Source organism: Lissotriton helveticus, chromosome 3_1, assembly GCF_964261635.1.
Source record: "Lissotriton helveticus chromosome 3_1, aLisHel1.1, whole genome shotgun sequence".
NCBI lineage: Eukaryota > Metazoa > Chordata > Amphibia > Caudata > Salamandridae > Lissotriton > Lissotriton helveticus.
The window spans coordinates 421695464-421717266 of NC_136061.1; positions in this window are offsets into that span (position 1 = coordinate 421695464).

Here is a 21803-nt window from a genome sequence, read left to right on the forward strand (position 1 = left end):
GAACAAATGCCGGAAAAGCGAATCACATAATCTTGGTATGACGTGTGGCGTGGAATTATATCACTTTCCAGGGCACACATGGTACTGTGCTTTACTGCTACCTGCAGCTACTTTTCATTTTCCCATCCTGCTCCATCCATCCCATTTATCTCAGTCATGTGTTCCACAAATCTCACAACAGCAGGCTTTATATCAAGCTGTACACAGCAGTGCTATCCTTACTTTAGAGATCTTACAAGTTCAAGACAGCACACAGATAACTTAGGATATTAAATCTTCAGATAGCTGTGACGATGTTAATGTCATAAAAAGCTATCAATACAGATGATTAATTCTTCTGCCCTAGTCATGAAGTAGTAGCCATAGCAGCAAGAGGTCTCTTTAGCCAATAAAATAACAGCAGCAGTAAATGTTCTAAATGCAGCATGATTTTTAGCTCAAATATCACATTTGAATATCTTTTGGAAATGCGCTCATTTGATTTAAAGATCAGCCAGCATTTAGGTTTCTGAAAAGAAACACACTCTGCCCTCAGTCAGTGTTTATTTTAATTGTTGGTGCATAAAGTTGTTTTTTCTCAAACCGCAGCTTGCCATGTTGTGTAGACTGATACATCTTGCCCTGAAAAACAAGTGTTTCATTAAAATATACTAGTCTGTGCCCCCAAATATCTGTTTCATTGAGTATTCACATTTACAACACCCAACATGTGCAAATACTGTCTAGCATGCTCAAGCCACTTCAGACCCATTGTATGCCAGGGATGTTCACCATGTGCCAAGGATACTCTTCATAAACCAGGCCTGCACTTTATACTATCGTGTTCAGCTAATATTGATGTTTTCAGCCAAAGCCAGGACTATGCCTTTTCTTTTCAGAATTGGCAACTATATGCCAAGGGTGGCTATGTTGCATCAGCGATGCCTAACCTATAGAGGAAAGTTTACTCTTTGTTAAGTGCTCCACATGTCAACAACACACTCCACCTTTTGCCATGGTTGCTACCCATGCCAAAATTGCCCCCCTTTGTCTGGGGTTACCACATTATGCACGCAGGGACCAGATATCATGAATCACGAACTCTATGCCAGAGATGGCCGCCCTCTTTCAAGAATGTATTTATTTCTAAAGTTTTATATAGCGCAAACGTGACCCACGAGGGTATCAGAGCACTTTACAGTATACTGTGTAAAACATAGGTAGCATAATAGTTACAAAGAGGTATATACTATGTGGGTAACATAGGGGACCCATATCCAGCAAGACATTGCACTATATACAGTTATTGAGCATTAGGTGGTTGTGATAATAAACATACATATAATATTCTCCTTCGCTCAACCATGGGTATGAGGTATCTGGATAGTATAGTAGACCTGTGGCCAGCTGATCTTTATACTAAATACAGCAAATAAGCATCAAGTGGCTGTGGTAATAAACATACATACGCATCCTATGCCGTGGAGTGGCCGACATATACCAGGAATGTGCCAGCATACCCATTAGATATTAGGGATGCCACCCAAATACACACAAATATATCCACAAGCTTACATACACACACAAAACCCCTCACCTGTATCCCAGCCCTCGCCTGTAGTTGTACCAGTTTATCATAATGTCTGTTGAGTGCTTCACTTCCACTTTGAGAGCACCTCAGGTTTAGTTCCAGTTTCAGCAAGCAGTGGTCCAACTCATGGCTGTTGCTACCGGCGTGGTCTACATGATCACATGTACCTGTGAATTAAATTATGTGGGCATGCCAACTAGAAAGGTGAGCACACGGATGGTGGAACACCGGAGTAATTTCAGGTGCAAACGTTCGAATACAAAAATGACCACACATTTCATTGAGAAAGCACACACTCCGAATGACTTAAGATGGGTAGCCCTGGAAAGTATGAAAAGCCAACACAACCTGGAGAAAAAACTGTTCGATAAGGAGCAACGGTGGGTGTTCAAGCGCCATTCTGCCACCCAAGGCATGAACGATGAGATACCGTGGGGCCAATTATCATGAGAGAATCTGAGCATCATGAAGTACCCCCTTCTGAGATATGGTCAGCAAAAACACTGCACATCTTTTAGCATAACTATTCACGTATATGTCATGTGACTTCTCACATGTAAATCAGCATGAGGCACCAAGGAGTTCTGCCTCACCAGGTCTGATTATTAGAGCGGCATTTTATAAAAACAGATTCCCTGGGCTCAAAACCAATACCATCTGTGGCATAATAATAATTTCCTACCAAATGGCCCATTTCTAAGGAAGTTTCCCAAAATTGTTCCTTCAGCTGTGTATTATACTGGAGGTAGATGTTAATTACCCCTTTTTCAAAAAACTGCAAGTTTTTTAACAAGGTACAAACAACATTCCACACCCAACATGGCCACCGTGAGACAACTACCGGGCGCATTGATGACACTACAGGCGTACGCTAAGACGAATTGCAAATATGTTTCGTTTCCAGACATTCTTCCTAAATTGGTCCTTCCTCTGAGCTCTATACTGGAGATATCTAGTAATTATCGTTTTTCAATAAACTGCCTTTTTTGAACTAAGCACAATCGATTTTCTATCCTACGTTTTCACTCTCAACATGGCCGCCATGAGCAACCCATCGGGTACTCTAGTCTCACTCGATTGACATTGCGGAAACACTCTGCCTATATACAGCCCCCGGACCAACACGCACTAAGATGTGGTCCGGAGGGAGCCTCGTAGGTCATAGATCTTCGTATTCCTGTAAATCAAGTAAGTGAAGGGGATCAATGTCCAGGGCCAACACGGACCGGTGGCCCAGTGATTCCGCAAATCGATACACGGACAAAACCTTTGATTCAGTTTTGTGGCATCAACAGAGCAGGCAGTTTTTGCCGATTACTAACGTGGCACTTTTTTCCTTTATCCTTACTATCCATAGATTGAGGCAGGTTACAAGCATCCCTCCCCAGGCCATGGGGTAAAGTTAGGTCCCTGATAAATGTATGTTAATGTCTGTTTCTTTCATTATATGTGATGTGTGTGTTTATCACTAACCACAGGTTCTACCTGTTTTTAATTTCACACCACCAGGCTTTTTTCACTCTAAGTGCATGGACAGAGGCGCAGATGGAGTATGGATGAATTTCTGATGCACAATCAATGCAGATATCCTATGGGGCATACATCCCCCTGTGTATTGTTTACCCATATGTTGTTTTTCATTACAGGTACAACGTGAACCATTACGACGTATGTACTGATGCATGCTTTATTACTGCAGCATTAAACTCTTAGTTTTTATTCACTTTATTTCTTATTACAGTATGATTTAGGAGTGGCGTACACAGGGCTGGTCCCTGTGTAGCCCTGATGAAGAGATAGGGGAATCTCGAAACATGTTGGCATAAGTAAATAGGCATACCTCACTCATTAACAGTAGGATCCCTATTTCTCTACCCCAGTCTTAATATACCACCCAGGAGCCAGAATAAATTATTTACAGATCACTAGGCAGGTATTTTTAAACCAATCCGCATTCACTTTCACCACTTACACCACACATAGTCCATCACAAAATAGTGCTCCTACGTAGTTCGCAAGTCGCAGCACGCCTCAGCCGTAAAGGACTGGGATGGCCCCAATGATGAAGCATGTCCCCGTGGGGAAACCCTGGTGAGTGAGGGGACTCAAGAAAGAAACATAATTTTTCTTTCTTTCTACACTTCACAGTTATTCCAACCCCAACGAGCGTTGTGAATACATCCCACAGGCCAGGTTTTTTTACTTTTGTTTCCACAAAAAAATTTTTGTTTGTTGCTAGTCCTCCCATGTGCAGAGTGCTTTAAGATGCAGTTCTCTGGGAGGCTTCGCACCAGTACCCAGATGAAGGTAGCAGTATTGGCAGGGACAAGTACAGCTTGCTAAGGATGCCATATGGTCCATGTGTCACTCAGGTCTCACGTGGCTAGGTTAGACCTGGGAAGAAACACTGCCATTTTACATATACACATTTCTGAAGTTGCTTTCTTTTCAACACAATGACTTTTGACACACATTTGTTAGCGTGACAGTGCAGGATTAGTTTCTCTGAAACCACTTTGTAAGTACACTATCACGACACTTTGAACATTCAGTACACGGCTGAACACACAGTCTGCAAAAGTTGTTGTTTATTATTCGTCCATGAGGCGGAAGGGCTTTCACAGAGACAATAAACAAGTCCAGCTGAAGCCTCGACAGAGAAGCATGGATGATGTTGGTATAAATACATGTGCGTTTACATGATCAAATTGTGATGTATTCCTATAGGTACTGTATCGATTCCCCTATTCCTGACCCTGGTTTGGTTAATAATTAACTAGCAGCCATCCAACGGTGCAAAAACCGTTATCTGATTAAGCCACACCACGGCACAGAAGCGCGTTATCTGATTAGGTCATAACGCATGCCATCTAATTAGACAAGCGATATTCCTCCAGCCCCTGATAAGGCATACGGAGTTCTCAAAACAAATCAAACCTACAGCGACCTGGGAAATTCCCATAGCCATTGTTTTGATTTCACCGAGAACTTCAGCGAAGAATGTGCGAACGAGCCCGTTCATATGACATCCTTTTCGACGTATATATGTCCATCCTTACGTCAATCTCGGCACCTTTCAGGTATAAATATTACCGACATTGCCTTAAGCAAACACATGCGGTGGTGACGAGATCGGAGCAGCGAGACGTGCTGAGGAGCCCAGCAGAGAGCGAAGCCCACAGACGCTGCCCCGGCTTCCTGACGCGCTGAGAACGAGACGCTGCCTTTCTCCTGCCGAGAAATCCAGCTCCGGCGCTTCCAAGCAGCCCTCACAGGCAGCTGGAATATCAAGACCTGGGATAAGAGATACCAGCCCTCCATCATTCTAGATCTCAGGTACAGAACTGATTAACCCCTTGCAGAGAATTCTCGAATCAGTCCCTTGGCAAAATAAACTTAACTTAAACTGCTACTTATCTACTCCCGCCCACGTATTAGGCCTAGGTCAGGTACACTGGGGTAGGCGTGGTTAGAAGCACCAGTTGAGTATGATTAGTCAAATGTATATATGTATGTATCTATTTTATCCATTTTAAAGTATCATATGGCTCAGAAACCATATCAATGCTTTTACAGTATTATTTTATAATTCTGTCTCTACTGTATGCACTTTACTTAACTACAAGTATTGCAATAATAGCGATTCATTTCTCTTGTATGAGAAAAGAGACTGATCAATAAATAACATCTTTTATTGAACCACGCCCATCTCTTATTTCTCTACAAACTGGTGAAACTAAAAATGCACGTACTGACTGAGTAAAATAAGTTGTCTATTGTTTTCACACGACTCTAGAGATACACTCTTGATTAGGGGAGAGCAAAGTTGTCATGTTCTATGGTTGTCAGAAACTAAATCCCTTCTTGTCTATCCAGGGAGGTTAAAATCCTCCTTGCCTATTCGAGAAAGTTTCTAGTGAACTCTGAGCTAGCTGGCAAACACAAAACTTTAAGTCTAATATCGTCGGTAGAAGACCTAGTTAACCTCTGCCCTAGGTCTATACTATTGAAGATATTATTCCAATGCGCAGAGCCTATTGGGATAATAGGAACTACACTACATGGCGCCCAACGTTTGGATAGGCGATAAAACTAACGCAAGACATTAGAGTAACTCAGTCGTGCTTTTTCACACAGAACCCCTTTTTTTCCCATAATACTCCAAAGACGTCTGGAGTGGGTGAAAGGTCATATCCGCCAAACCTCGCAGGAGGAGACTCCTATGTATGGTTCTTGGTTTATTCAACGTTGAAGGATACACTGTTCCAAAATATTGTGCATCTAATCTTTGTTTCATAGAAACCTGATCTGCAAACAAACAGAATAACCTTTCTGTCAGTAAAATGACAGAAAGTGAAGACGAAAGGGAGACAGTTAGACTAGCAGCTGAACTCCTAGAAGCAGACAATACTCTGCTGGAAAATGACCCAAATGCAATACTCATCCCGGTCAACATAAGGAAATCTATAACCTTAAAACTTATAGAAAATGGACTGACACCAAGAGGTGGTACAGTCATATTCGTAATTGAGGCACACGAATATCGGCAGACAGAGGTATTCTATTCATGGATAAACTTTCCAGCAGCAAACGCTGTAACAAAGGACTTCCACTATTACAAAATAGAGGAACCTCCTAGTGAGTACACTCCTTTCGAGGAAGTGGAAATACCACTCAAATTCCAAGAGCACCTGCTCTTGTTTCATGACGCCCTAAAACATAATAATCACATCACCAGGCTCGGTCCACTAGGTAGACCAGGAGCAACGTGGCCGGTCCTAGCCGGATATACACCACATCCAGACATTGAAGAAATGCCTGCACCAGAGCTTTTAGTACAGCTAAAACAATTAATAAAAATACATAGACAATTAGTCCAATATGTAATGCGGACTTCAACAATCCAACCAGCGAAGGGAGGAGCCAAGCTCGCGATCGTAATGGTCGCTCTGTAGCTCGGCTCCGTCAGCCTTCCGGCCTGACTCGCAAATCCTGCCATATATCCTGTCCCGGGACGATGCACTCGAGCAGAGATTGAAACACAACGTGTTGCTCTTACTCACCGTCTGACCTGGAGGCTCCTACGTGCCGCGACTCCGAAGTTGTGCCCCATGAGGAACCAGGGCCGCCGCGGTGAGGAAGCCGGGGCCTCGCCTATTGGACCCAGCCTGGCATTGTTGTACGTGTCGGCCCCGGCCGAGAGCATGAGCCGCTGGCGGGAGACCGTTGTGCGAACATTCCGGTGGTCCTGATCCGGACTTGCCTTGGCGGCCGTGGAGCTGGTGTGGGGCACGGTGCACCGAGGGCTGCTCGTGTGAAGGGGGCCCCCCTGCCGCGGCTCCGTCCATCCATCCTGGAGCCTCGCGCCCGGGATCTGCTCTTCGACCACGCCAAAGGTATTGCAGGCTGCAACCCGACTTTGGCGGCTATCCTTTCTGCACCAAGGCTGCCATAGCGGGACCCCCTTGGTTTCTGTGGAGGTCCGCATCTGAGGCCCTGATCCGGGAGTCGTGGGAGGTGGTGACGAGCCTGACTCCACAAAATGGCGGCCATCGGGATAGACCGTGGATATCCTCCGGACGGCGGACCTGGACTACTGGACTGCACGGGGGCCTGGACATGTGTGCGCGAGCCTACAATCGGCGACGTTCTGGAAGCACTGCGGTCCTTGCATGCGGCCTTGATCCCCATTGCCTCTGGGGTATCGGTGCGGTCCGCCGCCATCTTAGAGGGCCGGTCTCTCACGGTCCCCTCTCGTCCCGGTGATGCTTCTGCCTCACCCCCCTCGGCCGCGCTGAGAACTACTGCCACTGGCCGTCGACAGGTATGCGAACGATTGGCTTCTGAACCTCCTGCGCTTCACTGTTTGGAGTTTGGGGGCCCGGATGTCGTTCTGGGGTCGGATCCTACTCGAGTGTCCGAGAAACATGATGGCTTGCTACATCTATTTGCCTTGATGAGGTCGTGTTTCTGCTCTGCAGGGGAACACCCGCTTTCCCGAGCGGCGAGACTGAACTCCTGTCTTTTCCTGCCCCTATTAACATTGTTGGGACACTTGCACTGTATACCCGGACTTTTGCTCTTTTGCTTATGGATTGCCCTCCCTGGCCTACGTCTTCATCGGACTATTTTATGTTCGTGTGCTTGCCTTGCACCGAGTTGTTCGCTCCTCGCTGTCTTATGGTGGGAGTTGCATGTAGCTAAGGAAGGCCTGGGGTGAGATAAATTGCATCCGGTGGATTGCTGGTATACATTTCCATGGCGAGCTTTCCCGTGTGCATAGTGCGGTGGGTGACCCCCTTGTACGTTTTATGATGCTCGAGTTGTATCGCTTTCGTCTACACGTATTACGATTGACTGGTTGGGCGGAGGGCTGAGGCCGACCATTTTGTTTCTACTTCTTCACTCCTCCCTCACATCTTTTTTGTCTTCTTATTCTTCTTTTTGTCTCCTTATTCTTTTTCTCTTTCGTGTTTCCTACATTTCGGGTTCGGGATTAGGGCGACAGGCACACTGCTGGGGGGGTAGGCCATAGCCTTCTGCAGGGGTGCTGGGTGGGATGGGTGGGATGGGTTTTCTTTCCCGGTTTATTTTCCTTTGTTCTATGGCCCTTTTGTATCCCTTTATAGGAGCGCCGCGGCTGTCCCTGCCTCCCGTGGTATTGTAGGGATGGGGTCTGGATTGCTGCTTCCCTCCTTTTGTGGCTATGCTGCGTTTCAGTGCCGACTCCCATCCCTTCCTTGTTGCTAATACTCCTGCTCTTTCTGTGTCCTTACTACGGGATGCTTGCCTCGGCGCGGCGCTCTTCTCTTTCAGTCTGTATTTTTCTTTTTCCCCCTTTTCTTTTCCCTCCCCTTCTCTTTCTCTCTCTCCCTAGGGTTAGTATGACGGGTTGGCTTTAGTGATGTTAGTGTTCCGGTTCCATCGTCCTATCTCTGCTGTGCTATTGGGTGGTAGAGGTGCACACGATGAGTCTATTTGTATGTTGATTTGAATTAACCGCATCTGCTTTCGTACTGATGTAGATTGTAGTGATAATTTTCCGCATTGCTGCCCCTTTAGTTTTCTTATGGCCAATAGTTTGCTCTGGGAACCTGGATTCATTTATACTGTATCCGAGCCTGTTATACTCCTTATTGTAATATTATAAAAATTAACCTTCCTTCTTCCTGTTTGTGGGCCGTCCAGATTCTCCCCCCCCCCTTCCTTTTTCGAACTGTATTGACTGCATATTATCCTGATTGTATCTGTATATTTTTCTTCTGTATTTTTTGGATTGCTCTATTGTATCGTGGCCGGCCGGTCTGGTTGTAGGCCCAGATTTGTATTTCCTCTTTGTACAAATAAAGGTTTACAAAAAAAAAAAAATCCAACCAGCAATTAAAATTCCACAGCTGACCAATCATCAGGGGAACACAAATAAAATTACACCTCAGAACATACAGTCCTGTCTAGGTAAAGTACCCGCAAAACGGGAACAAATTCCTTTCTGGCCAGCACAAAAAATCACTCAAATAGAGGCGGTGTTTCCAGATACCACCCCTGTTGAGAAACATAGGATTCTGACTATCGCACCACATGTGGAGGACTGTGACACTTGGGGAACAGTCTTTGCTTCCATTTACACAAAAACACATGGTGTACCATCCATGTCAGTAATACCAGATGTACTAAAACAGATTCAAGATGAATACGGTCCAGAACCCGCTTTAACTCTCGGTATGAAACTACTGAAAGATTTCAAGCAGGTCTCGGCAATATTATTAGCCAACATAAAGGGAGAAGCAGCAAATGTGGCGATTCGTCAGAGGTTAAAAGAGACAAATATAGCAGACCAACCATCTGAAATTGCCAGAATCATAGAAAAATCCTATGAAGAACTAGGAAGAGATAGTTTGGGTGGAATACCAGTGAAACCCCAACTAGTTGAAAGTCCTGAAAAGGTATTTATAAAAAATAATTTAAACAATCAAAAAAAGAGCTGGGATGGAAATAAACAATCCAATCCTAAAGTAAAAAGATTCCAGTCCAGAGGAAGGTCTCCTTGGCAGAGAGAAAGATCTCCCGACCAAGGACGCAAGTCTCCCCAACGGGAGCCCTCTGTGAAAAAATACAACCTTAGAAATAGGGATAATATAAAGAAACCTGATAGATATCAAGATATTGATACACGTCTCTCTAAATCTTTTCAGACTTCCTCGCAGAAATCGGAAAGAAGAGGACGATCAGAACAAAGGGAAGAGCACGTCAAGTCCAAAGACAAAGAACCTGCTCATCTGAATAAAAAATTACAATTTCCAAAAAAGAAGGTAGCCAGTATTAAAGTAATCAACAATGCCGAGAATACTGAGGACACAGCTGAAAAACGGAGAATGGGCTCAGACAATGCTAGACAGCGCAGCAGAAGTGAGCATAGCTCGCAAAGTCCTTATGAATCATCTGGAGACAGTGGACACGAATGAATACATTCAGGTGGAAACTGCAGATACCAGAGTTAGCAAACCTCATAAAATATATGAAATAACATTGCGTATAGAGGGGGATAAGACTAGAAAAATAAGGGGACTATTTTGGGATAATCTGTCCAAGGGCTATGACATCCTTCTAGCTGAACAAGACTGGCCTCCAGAGTTTGTCAGGGAGTGCCCACATGGCGAAGAAATAATTATGCCTGCCTTCTCAAACCATATTCCAATTCATAAAAAATATACACTTGCAAGAAAGTGGGCAGTAGCTCAAGCCCCTGCCTTATATAAAAATCATGTGGGATGGGATGAGGACTCTCCTCCTCACAAAATCCAGTTAAAATCACAACCTACTGCACAGAGGCAGTACCCGATTAAGCAAGAAGCTAAAAAACAGGTAAAAGAGATCCTAGATCAACTTGAATACCAGGGGGTGATTGAAACTTGCACCTCACAAATGAACAACCCTTTGTTTCCTGTCTCCAAGCCAGACAATTCATATCGTCTTGTTTTGGACTACAGACACCTTAACTCATGTTGCAAAACATTTGCAGTACAAAACTCGCACAGTGCTGCACTAATGAATAACATAGTGCGCAAAAAATACAAAACAACCTTAGACATTTCTAACGGTTTCTTTTGTCAAAATATAGCACCAGAGAGCAGATATTTGACGGCGTTCTCAATAAATGGCACGCAAAAGAATTTCTGTTGTTTGCCCCAGGGGTTCAAGAACAGCCCAGGGTTATTCTCAGCGAGGGTAACAGAGTTACTTCAAACCTATGATGACGAGGCATTATCTTATGTCGACGACATCTATCTAACAGACGATGACTTGGATACTCACTTGAAGAGAGTGAACACCATAATACTTGGGTTCGCAGCAGAGGGTTACAAATTTAACTTTAAAAAGTCAAGAATTGCCCATCTAACAGTCCTGTTTTTAGGATATGAACTATCAAGTGAAGGCAAAAGCCTGGCTGACAATTTCCTAGAGAAATGTGCTGTAATCCAAGCACCCAGAACACTAAAAAACCTACAATCAATTCTAGGCTTCCTGAATTTCGGAAGAACTTATATTATAAATTATGCAGAAAGGGTCAAACCCCTTTATGATCTAATAAAACCAGATTTTAAAAGAATCAATTGGACTCAAAAACACACAGAAATTTTGAGATCTTTACAAACAGACATGTTAATTAAAACAAAATTACAATCACGTGATAACACACGCAACCTTGTGATTCGAGTCATCCCAGGAAGATGCGGATTCACATACCTGACCTCTAATGAGGGAGAGAAGGTACCAATAGCATACAAATCACATTTGTACACAAAAGCTGAAATGAAATTTAGCCCAACGGAAAACATTCTGACCGCGGTACAGACTGCTGTAGCAAAGGAGCGGGCCCTAGCACAGGGTAAACGAATAATCATCGTGACACCTATACCAGCTCTAGAGGCGGTAACCAAGGCAAGCATTCCGAATGCTACAGCACTCCATCCAAGATGGATACAGTGGGCTAACTCTCTTGCTGCAACAGACGTGGTATACGAATTTGATCCCAATTTAAAAACACAAGAATTTCTCCAATATGAATTCGAGTGTCCTCCGCCGACCGAAATTCTGCCTCTAGAACACTACGGCTGTATAATATATACAGACGGATCAGCACAACCCGCAGTGGGGGGTAAGCAAGCCTACAGTGCTGCGTGCGCGATTGTTAAAGGTCGCTGGCACGAAGGAAAATTTAAACCTGTTGTCACTAAAACACAATCTCTAGGAGACTGTACAGCTCAAAGAGCAGAACTACTGGCATTCAAGATGGCGCTTGAAAATACCGATCGAGAATTCCCCACACTTATTGTGTGCGATTCGTATTACTGCGTCCAATCTTACAATGAATACTTGCAGATCTGGGTTCAGAATGGTTTTAAAGATGCAAAAGGTGGCACAATCAAACATAAAATGCTTTGGGAACAAATAGTTCTTTTTCAAAAGGAACTACAAAAGACTTACGTGATACATACACTGAGTCATCAACGTGATGGCGTTCACGTTGCAGGGAATTCATTGGCTGACGAAGCAGCGAAGGCAGCAGTGCAAACGGCTTCCGTAGCTGCTATCACCCGGTCAAAAACAAAAATAGACAGCGAAATATTACAGGCTGTCAGCGCTACAGAAAAAGATGCGATAGAAACACTCCCGAAAGGCTTTCCAGTAAAGTACTCATACATAACTGATGCAAATAATGTTCCGTTTGCTCGAATCCCTGGAGTGGGGGATAGGGCAATTCCAAACATGGAACATAGGTTAGGACTCATTATAGCGGCACACGAAGGACTCGCTTCTGTACATGCTGGCGTTTCAGCCACAGTATCATTATTAAAACAGAGATATTGGTGGCCACAAATGAGAAGACAAACAAGGAACTATGTTCTAGAATGTGAAACATGTCAACGAATGAAAGTATCAACAGTGAAACGACCAGCACAGACGCCCCTTCTAATCTCAGATAAACCATTAGCCTGTGTTTACCTGGACCACTGTGGTCCCTTACAAAGGGATGGTAACTATAAATATATCTTGGTCGCAGTGGATTCATGCACGAGATTCATATGGATGTGGCCCCAGCGATCGGCTGACGCCCGAACTGTTATAAAAGATTTGCGAGTCTTTATCGGCACATACGCAATTGGCATGCTACATTCTGACCAGGGTCCTGCTTTTAGCTCCCGGGCTTATAAGGAGGCCATGACCAGCATGGGCATTGCATTGCGGTACTCTTGTCCATTTTATCCCGAGGGAAACGGAATCGTAGAAAGAAAAAACCGTGACATAAAGCAATCTATAACAGCAAAGGTATTAGGTTCGGGAGCTGGGTGGGTCAAACATCTAATAAGTGTCCAACGTAGTCTAAATAACCTGCCAAGGAATTCTCTGAAAGGGTTCAGTCCGTACGAACTATTGTTCGGGACTAGAATGATGATCCAAGATCTTGATAGTCAGACTTCAGTGGTTAAAGACAAAAGCTTTGATATCAAAGATCGTTTGGCTATTTTACAGGACTTAAATGAAACAAGAAAAGACCTGAGCAACATAAAGTTGAAACAACAGCCAACAACCACTGAAGAGAAACCACCTGTCCCAGCAAGGCCTGTCTGGATTCCAAAAGTCGGGGATCTAGTCAGAGAGAAGATCGCGGTAAAGAAGGAATTTGGGCCTTCTTACAGAAAAGCAGTTCCTGTCTTGTCTGTCAACGGGACAAGATCAGTAGTACTACCGCCCCTTGCTGGTAAAAAGGAGAACCGAGTTGTATCCATCGACCTGGTTAAACCACAATCATGTGGCCGATAACAAACAGTAGGCCAAGTGGACTCCCAAAAAGTAGCAGAACACCAATGTTTGCTACGAATACAGAGGCTCAAACTGGAAGACTGATCACATTTGGGAAATCTACAGTGAATTAACAAGGACTAATCAACAAAGCAATGGAACTTGAACCTCTTAAAACCCAAATTAAAACTTTTCATCAAGAAACAACAACCTATGATGATGTAACTGCAGACTTTGCTAATGAAACAAAGCAAAATCCAAAAACAATTGGAACAATTGACATAACAGCATCCGGCTACTTCATCAACTTCGATGATTCATCTGAAGACCTGAGTGAAGCAAAGAAACAGCCATCAACAAAAACTTTTAAAGACAAAGCTAAGGAACTTTTTCAACAGCTGAAAGAAACCTATCTGATCTCTCCATGGATTGAATTTTGGGTGGCCTTCGGTGCATTTATCCTCATTCTTTGGCTCGTCTTAGTACTATGTTTGGGACATTTCATTGAAGGGAAATATGCTAAAATGGACACAGCAAGCCAGAAAATCAACTTGGTCCTTAAACCACACACATCTTCACACATCGAGAAAAGAGAACTTTCTTCAGTAAACTTCACAGCCAATCCTATACCAGGCGGTGTAGCATGGGACAAAACTGATTATGAAATATATGGTCCGGTTGAAATCCTGAAGTATCCACACCAATTCAAGATCTCATTGAGTGACTTTGTAAAACCAAGCTCATTTGCGGATGATTGGGACTTTGAAAGTATTAATGATATGATGTCTGATCTTGTGATGTCTGCTAAATTTACAGAACATGATTATTTGCAGGGTTCGTCTAATTATGATCAGATGTTCTGCTACAACCATTATGGTAACCATTATCTACATAAATCTGCTCAACCTAGAAATGTTTTAAATTATAACCAATGGGAACATTGTGCTACTCCTCCAAAAGATAGCTCGAAAACATTTTATGATAAATATTCATACTTTTCAGGGTTTAACACAAGTGATGCAGAAACATTTTATTTCAAATTGTCAAATAAGACAGGTATGAAGACCATGCTTACAAACACAAAATTGATATATTCCGATTCATTCTTTGAACAAATGAATACATTTGGGTTTGATTTCTGGAACAATAATATTGAAGCAAAAACTGTTTGGGGTACAAGAGATTGGCAAGTACAAGGTATAGAATCATTGTTTAGAGCCTGCATGATCCCAGAACAAATTATATTTTTGAACGACACTATTCAACAAACTACCTGTCTTGGCTTAGCCAAAATCAAAGATTTGAACAAACCGTCTATTCCAAAGCCTACAGTGAACAGTAATAGCTCTATAGATGTTGAGATAGACGTAAACCATATATTAAACCAAAACAGAACACATCCTGAATGGAAAAAATGGTTGATCTGGCCCACAGATACAAATAACTGTCAAGACAGATTCCTGAACAAAGAACAGGGGTTCACATTGACTAGGCCAGACCCTAGATATTCCCAAAGACAACATCCAGGGATAGTAACAACCTATAGCGTGGGCAAGCTCTGCCTTCAATGGCTACAAACGTCCACACTGGCTGAAATTAAGCAACACCTAACTTTACTTACAGAAGGTGCTGACTTGCGTGATTTCATATTGGGACCACGCAAACAGTGTCAAAAACGTTTCATAGCGGCCTCTATATATGCAGCTTATAACGAAGTCTGGAAAGTAACTCAAATTGAGACAGCAGAAAAAATACGGGAAATTGACCGTATTAATTTGGAAAAATCACTTTCTGTGGTGGACAATGGGTTAATGACTCTGTCCTCCAGAATATATTCTCTGGACAGCATTGTGTCTTCAGCAATCGATATAATATCGCAAGACTTACTAATGTTACAACACGGTCAGTCCCAATTGCGTTCTATTGTACAGCTTGGCTGGACGTTACAAAATTTGCGTTCTGGCTATGTGCCCTGGAGTTTAATCAACACAACGTCATTATTTAATATCTTTAACCTCACTGATAAACAAATCAGTTTGGCACAGAAGGGTGCTGACTGTACAATTCTGAGCATTGAAAAACTTGAGAGATTACCATTGACAATGTCAGAACGACCTGTCATTGAATGGATAATACATGGGATAATAAATATTCCGATAACTACTTTCCAGTTTCAATTCTGCCAAAAATATATACAGGCAGGCCAGTATGAAAGGTTGGGTAAAGGATACATTAAGTCAATATGGAACTTGCCCTATACACACGAATGTGTCAGCAATAAAGGCCAGAAAGTGTTTCTCAGTGGCGATAATTGGGCAAGATCACTGAGCGGTACACTTCTGTGTCAGGGTATTAGTTTGCACGGAGCCTGTGAAGGGACTTCAAATAACCTTTCATGTTACCAGCTAGGCACACCTGCAACACGAATAGAACCATTCTTTAGGAGACTCTCGAACGGGAGTTACATTCTAATAGTAGATCGCAGATGTTGTAGTTTGCTGCCCGGAAAACCTTATCTCATAACTGTGACTAGGAAGGTCATGTGCTGTGAACATGTATTGTTCCCCAGCGAGCCTGCAGACAGGGAGGCAAGGTTATGGCCCGATTTGAAAATTGCTTCTATTCGAATAGATACTTTAAGCAGAATGAAGACTGTGCTCCTACAGACGCCGACAAGGCTCACGTCATCAAAAGAAACGTATGATCTCCAAGTTGCAAGGACAACAGAAGAGATTCATTCATTATTATCAACTAATTCCCCCATACATTTCGCAGAAATACTGAACGAAATCTTAAATATTTCTGATACCACTGGTATCTCCAGTGTATTTAAAGCAGTGTTTTCGGGTGCTTTAACTCCATTCAAAGCCATCCTGGGTATTTTTCCAGACTTTGTCCATTCCATTTTTGGCGGACTTCCACTCCTTTTGGGACCAGTAGCGGGTATTCTATTTTTGATTCTGTTATTTCGCTATGGCAAACCATGTCACAGACAAAACACCTGCGACAAGGGAAGAAATGATCCTAGCCATTGGCTACCGGGACCGGGTAACTAAAATCCTTGGACTATCCCGGCTCAGAGACCTGAACATGACTTGGTTTCTTTCATTTAGACCAATGTGGCAAAGTTGTGTTATGCCTGTATTAAGGTGCTTGCTATGCGGCGAAGAATGCGTGTTGGACACCTGTCTGGCACTACAATCGGATGTGCCAATGGACGCAGATACATTGTTGGGTCCGGTAACGGCTCATGCATTGTGCTGTCCCCAGCGGCTACCAATCCTGATGACGGCATTCGTGGAGTCTTCACCACTACGATTGAGGGGTAGTGAAGTACAAGATGAAAGCAGCATCGATCAGGTACGACCTTCAGTCAGCTATGCTGATCCAAACATCAATGGAGGCAAACATGCTCAGGCTCATGAATGCATGGTAACAACCTTTTCCGAATTAGTGGAACTTACGCAAGAAGCTGTTGACAGTTTTTTCAACAGTCTAAATAATATGATGTTTTCACCAGAGCAGCAGGAATAACTTTGAGCAAACTAGCACTTGGAGTTCCCTACATGCTGAATTTGGCCTTCAACTTTTTGAAGAAAAGCGATATGAAAAAAAAAATTCTCATCATTTTTTTTCACACTGCAAGAACTTTTTCCCCAATCCCACAATATTTACGATTTTTGGGACACTTATCTTCTGCTTAAAGTAGACGTTATTCTTAGAGAACTAAATTTCTATTTTTAGGTAGTCACAAGACATTCGCTATGCTAGCACTGTTATACATAAATTTATGATTGTGATGAAATGGTCTTGCACTTTTTTCTGTATTAAGAGCCATTTCATGTGTGGTTTTCGCATTTAGATTATGCTGAATTTTCACATATGAATAGCATTATTAGACTGCTTGTGCTTATAGTATACGTGACAGTACATGTGATTGTGTTTCGTATATTTTATAAAATCCAATTTTCGGAATGCATATAAATGTATTTTGGGGTGGTACGGTATACACAAACGCTACTGATATTCACTATGCCTAGATTTGTAAATATGGACATAGTCTACGTGGAGTGGGTGTGATGTATTCCTATAGGTACTGTATCGATTCCCCTATTCCTGACCCTGGTTTGGTTAATAATTAACTAGCAGCCATCCAACGGTGCAAAAACCGTTATCTGATTAAGCCACACCACGGCACAGAAGCGCGTTATCTGATTAGGTCATAACGCATGCCATCTAATTAGACAAGCGATATTCCTCCAGCCCCTGATAAGGCATACGGAGTTCTCAAAACAAATCAAACCTACAGCGACCTGGGAAATTCCCATAGCCATTGTTTTGATTTCACCGAGAACTTCAGCAAAGAATGTGTGAACGAGCCCGTTCATATGACATCCTTATTGACGTATATATGTCCATCCTTACGTCAATCTCGGCACCTTTCAGGTATAAATATTACCGACATTGCCTTAAGCAAACACATGCGGTGGTGACGAGATCGGAGCAGCGAGACGTGCTGAGGAGCCCAGCAGAGAGCGAAGCCCACAGACGCTGCCCCGCCTTCCTGACGCGCTGAGAACGAGACGCTGCCTTTCTCCTGCCGAGAAATCCAGCTCCGGCGCTTCCAAGCAGCCCTCGCAGGCAGCTGGAATATCAAGACCTGGGATAAGAGATACCAGCCCTCCATCATTCTAGATCTCAGGTACAGAACTGAATAACCCCTTGCAGAGAATTCTCGAATCAGTCCCTTGACAAAATAAACTTAACTTAAACTGCTACTTATCTACTCCCGCCCACGTATTAGGCTTAGGTCAGGTACACTGGGGTAGGCGTGGTTAGAAGCACCAGTTGAGTATGATTAGTCAAATGTATATATGTATGTATCTATTTTATCCATTTTAAAGTATCATATGGCTCAGAAACCATATCAATGCTTTTACAGTATTATTTTATAATTCTGTCTCTACTGTATACACTTTACTTAACTACAAGTATTGCAATGATAGCGATTCATTTCTCTTGTATGAGAAAAGAGACTGATCAATAAATAACATCTTTTATTGAACCACGCCCATCTCTTATTTCTCTACAAACTGGTGAAACTAAGAATGCACGTACTGACTGAGTAAAATAAGTTGTCTATTGTTTTCACACGACTCTAGAGATACACTCTTGATTAGGGGAGAGCAAAGTTGTCATGTTCTATGGTTGTCAGAAACTAAATCCCTTCTTGTCTATCCAGGGAGGTTAAAATCCTCCTTGCCTATTCGAGAAAGTTTCTAGTGAACTCTGAGCTAGCTGGCAAACACAAAACTTTAAGTCTAATATCGTCGGTAGAAGACCTAGTTAACCTCTGCCCTAGGTCTATACTATTGAAGATATTATTCCAATGCGCAGAGCCTATTGGGATAATAGGAACTACACTACAAAATGTGAGGAGCACTCTGCTGTTATTGCGATGTCGTCGATGTGTTGGAGACTCAGCAAAGCTGATTACTGTTTATCCTCTGCGAGGAGGGATGTCCAATTTGTAACAAAGACTGGGACCTACATACCTTGTCTGCAGGTAATGGGGATTTAGATTATTCAGTAGAGAATAGAGGATTATTGGCAGAACGCCCACCCTAGACAACTAGGTTAGGGAGAGCATAGTAGGAGTACACTACACCCAGAACTAATATGCCAGTATATATACACTCCTTAACACGATGGTGGAATCATTCATTCTTTTCACTGTCCTTATATTGCTAATCACTTTTATCTGCTTCTGTCTATTAATTATTGCAGTGCACATATTTCATACAAGAATCACAATGGGTAAAATAATATTGAAAAGGCCCCTTAGTGTATATTTTTTACATGTCTCTGAGTGAGCACGAGTGACTGAGCAAAAAGGTTCTAGATCTGTTACCACTATTCCCTGGGGAGTCAGGGTTGTCAAAGCACCTATCATCAATCTGTCAAAAAGAGCTTTCCTTGGCAGAGCAGTCAGTGCTAGAAAAGGGACTTGGATATGCCATCGTTCAGCCTATTGATAAATATAGTCTTGAAAGAGACTTACAAAATTTCTTCAGAAAAATTAGGTTAAATGCTTTCTTCAATGATAAAGATAGGCATCCAATAGAGAATAAGTCAGGACTTAAGCCAAAATCAAACCGTACACCGTCCATTACACAAGTAAATAAAGATATAGAGGCTTTTGAACGGAGTGTTAGTAAAAGTATAGAGAATCTCCTAAATAAAAAATCTTGGCAAAATAAAAATCTCAGTAAGGAAGAACATCTGGCCCTTAAGAAATTGGAACAAGACACAACCCTTACTGTTAAACCAGCAGATAAGGGGGGTAGTATTGTTTTACTGGCAACCTCAGACTATAACAATAGGATACAAAAGATGTTAAACAATGAACTACATTATTGTAAGTCTAAAAGATCTGAATGGATATATTTGGCAGATAAGATTAAAAAAGTCTTAATATATGCCAAAGAGGATGACATTATATGTAGTGAGGAATATAATTTCCTTTTGAATGAACACCCAGTAATCCCAGCATTTTATGGTCTACCTAAAGTCCATAAATGCCTCACTGATCTGCCCATGAGGCCCATAGTTTCGAGCAATAATTCTTTAACGGAACCTTTAAGCCAGTATGTGGATGTCTTTCTACAACCGATAGTAACCCAACAAAGGGCATATATAAAAGACACTACAGCCATGATTAAAAAAATCAAGAACATCTCATTTAGCCCAGATACCCAAAGTCTTGTGACCTTGGATATCGAGGCTTTATATACAAATATCCCATAGAGAACATCATCTAGATGGTTAAAAAGCTGTTAACATCAGGCGATGAAGATCTGTCTGCACACGCTAACTTTATTGTGGACTGTGTTAGCTTGATCCTTAAAAACAATATCTTTTTATTTGAAAAAGAGTTTTATAGACAGGTCAAGGGCACCAGCTTTGGAGTCACCTGTGCTCCCAGTCTGGCCTGTCTATATGTAGCTAACTTCGAAGACGTCCATATTTTTAATCCCATGGCACCATTCTATGAGAACATCTCACAATAGTCACGTTACATTGATGACGTGTTCTTCATATGGACTGAGCCCAATGAATTACTAACTGAATTCATTGCATGGCTGAACCTTGGAGATGAAAATCTCAGGTTTACTTCCAATATTAGTAAGGATAGATGTCAATTTCTGGATATTTCAATAAAGAATGTCGAACGGAGTTTGAATGTCGAACTCTTCACCAAGAGTACAGACAGAAACACTATGCTTCATTACAAAAGCGTGGAAGGGTATACTCAGATGTGAGTCCCTTGCTCATTGCACCATCAGGATTCAAGCAAGCCGGGCCGACGACGCCTGAAATGGCAGAAACCGGTCCCCGGAAGCTTGTTTCCTTCCCAGTACAAGAATTGGCTTGGTAGTTTGGTTTGCCCTGTTCCCATCATGCACTGGGACAGGAACAGACTAATTTGCATATTGCCAAGTTCTGAGCTGGGATGGTGCAGTGAGCTAAAAAACGGTGAAGGATCAAGCCCTGATCTTTGGACTGGGTAAGAGTGGTCTGCTTAATTCAGGCACTCTGTTCATCACCACCCCCTTTTCTGAATCATTTTGTCCACCATAAGCGTGGAAGGGTATACTCAGATGTGAGTCCCTTGCTCACTGCACCATCAGGATTCAAGCAAGCCGGGCCGACGACGCCTGAAATGGCAGAAACCGGTCCCCGGAAGCTTGTTTCCTTCCCAGTACAAGAATTGGCTTAGTAGTTTGCTTTGCCCTGTTCCCATCATGCACTGGGACAGGAACAGACTAATTTGCATATAGCCAAGTTCTGAGCTGGGATGGTGCAGTGAGCTAAAAAACGGTGATGGATCAAGCCCTGATCTTTGGACTGGGTAAGAGTGGTCTGCTTAATTCAGGCACTCTGTTCATCACCACCCCCTTTTCTGAATCATTTTGTCCACCATAAGCGTGGAAGGGTATACTCAGATGTGAGTCCTTTGCTCATTGCACCATCAGGATTCAAGCAAGCCGGGCCGACGACGCCTGAAATGGCAGAAACCGGTCCCCGGAAGCTTGTTTCCTTCCCAGTACAAGAATTGGCTTGGTAGTTTGGTTTGCCCTGTTCCCATCATGCACTGGGACAGGAACAGACTAATTTGCATATAGCCAAGTTCTGAGCTGGGATGGTGCAGTGAGCTAAAAAACGGTGATGGATCAAGCCCTGATCTTTGGACTGGGTAAGAGTGGTCTGCTTAATTCAGGCACTCTGTTCATCACCACCCCCTTTTCTGAATCATTTTGTCCACCATAAGCGTGGAAGGGTATACTCAGATGTGAGTCCCTTGCTCATTGCACCATCAGGATTCAAGCAAGCCGGGCCGACGACACCTGAAATGGCAGAAACCGGTCCC